The following is a 1,687-nucleotide window of genomic DNA, read 5'->3' on the forward strand; positions in this document are numbered from 1 at the left end:
CTGGTCAGGGCTGGTATGTGACTTCACCCTGAATTAGTCTGAATGTGCCCTGGTTGGGCAGGCACTGTTTTGCTCTTTTATTGTTATGATTATTATTTTATTCTTAAAAAAATAGTCTTTCTGCAGTCTCAGCACTGGGAGGCCGAAGCAGAAAGACTGCAGATTCAAGCCTGGGCAACTTAATGCGACCCTGTCTGAGGAAACAAAAACCAAACCAAAACAAGAAGCTTGATTTGTAAGAGCAGATTTTAGGTTCATGCAAAATTGAGATGTAGCACTGACCTCCCACATGTGCTCTGCCCCTGGCTCATGCCCCCAGTGTCAGTGCCCAGCAATGCAGTGCATTATGCCTGCTGAGCCCACGCCGATGCACCTTCCTTACCCACCGTCCCTCGGAGCTTTCAGCTTCCCTCTAGGGCTGTGTAGCCTGCATTTGTGTTTTGGGGCCTGAGTTACCCAGCAAAGGCTTATGTCTTCTGGAGCCAGGGGCCAGGACACTGGTCCTGGGCTCAGGCTAGCTATGAATCGATGCGCCTAGTTTTCCAGGTGAGGATCTGGGTGAGGGTATTAGTCAGTGTTCCTGTTGCTGGACACAGTACCCAGCACCCACACCTTAAAGGAGGAGAAGTTGCATGTTGGAGAGGATTCTGTCCTTGGTCAGCCGGCCCCAAGGCAGGGCCATCATGGTGGCAGGGCGGGGAGGAGCAAACTTCAGAGCAGAGAACGGGGCCAGAGAGGAAGGGGCAAGGGAGCAGACAGAGGCCCCAAGGCCAACCTGCGGTCTCCATGACCCAGACACAGCCAGGAGCCAGCTCTTCCAGTCCCCAGGGTGGACCCCAAAGCCAGTCCGGTTGACCCTCCACTCTGCCTGCCCCGTCGTGTAACTTTCCCGGGGCCACAAGACTCTGGAAGGAGCTGGAGAGGACTCTGCTTTGTTCTAAGTTCTGTTCCTTCAGAAACAGCTGTCAGCCAGCAGGGCTGTGAGGACTTCTAGCACGCTCAGATAAACATTTTTCATGAATGAATGCTGTTTTGAATTTCTGTATCTGTATCTATATCTATATCTGGGTATAGGTGTCTGGTTTAAGATAATGTGTTTGTTCTCTTGGTTACTGGCACAGTTTGCTTTGAAGAATAACACCTGGGCTAGTAGAAAAAGACTACTGTCAAACTGTGATATTTGGTGTGTGTTAGTGTACACTTGTGCGTGTACATTTAAAAAATTTTTATTTCTTCTGGTACTGTTAGAACCCAATGCATCGCACATGCTAGACAAGCGCTGTACCCTGAGCCACAGTCCAGGCCACCATAGTTTTTTAAATACAGAGTAAAAGTGCAAAGTAAAGTTTGGAAACTCTGGTCCATGCGATGACGCACGACTTTAATAATGGAGTAGGACTGAGGCAGCAGTGTGTCCTTGTCTTTACATCTTCTGTAATCACAGCCCTCGATCGCTGTTTGCCTTTGAGTGGCCCGTGTGATGTGAGGCCGGGGTCCTGGTCCTCTGGAGGTGCTGAGCTCAGACATCAGCTTCCTGTCACAGTACAAGCGTGGAGATGCCCTGCTGCTGAGCGGACATTTATTTGGGCTCGCAGTTTTGCAGATTGGTCCTGTTGCTTCCTGGGGGCCCTGTCACCTTCCCTGTCCTGCAGCCCCCCCCCCCCCCCCCCCCACCCGCGCGCCCCTC

The sequence above is a fragment of the Fukomys damarensis genome, unplaced genomic scaffold (genome assembly GCF_012274545.1).
Source record: "Fukomys damarensis isolate Sample0158 unplaced genomic scaffold, DMR_v1.0_HiC HiC_scaffold_3, whole genome shotgun sequence".
Classification (NCBI taxonomy): Eukaryota; Metazoa; Chordata; class Mammalia; order Rodentia; family Bathyergidae; genus Fukomys; species Fukomys damarensis.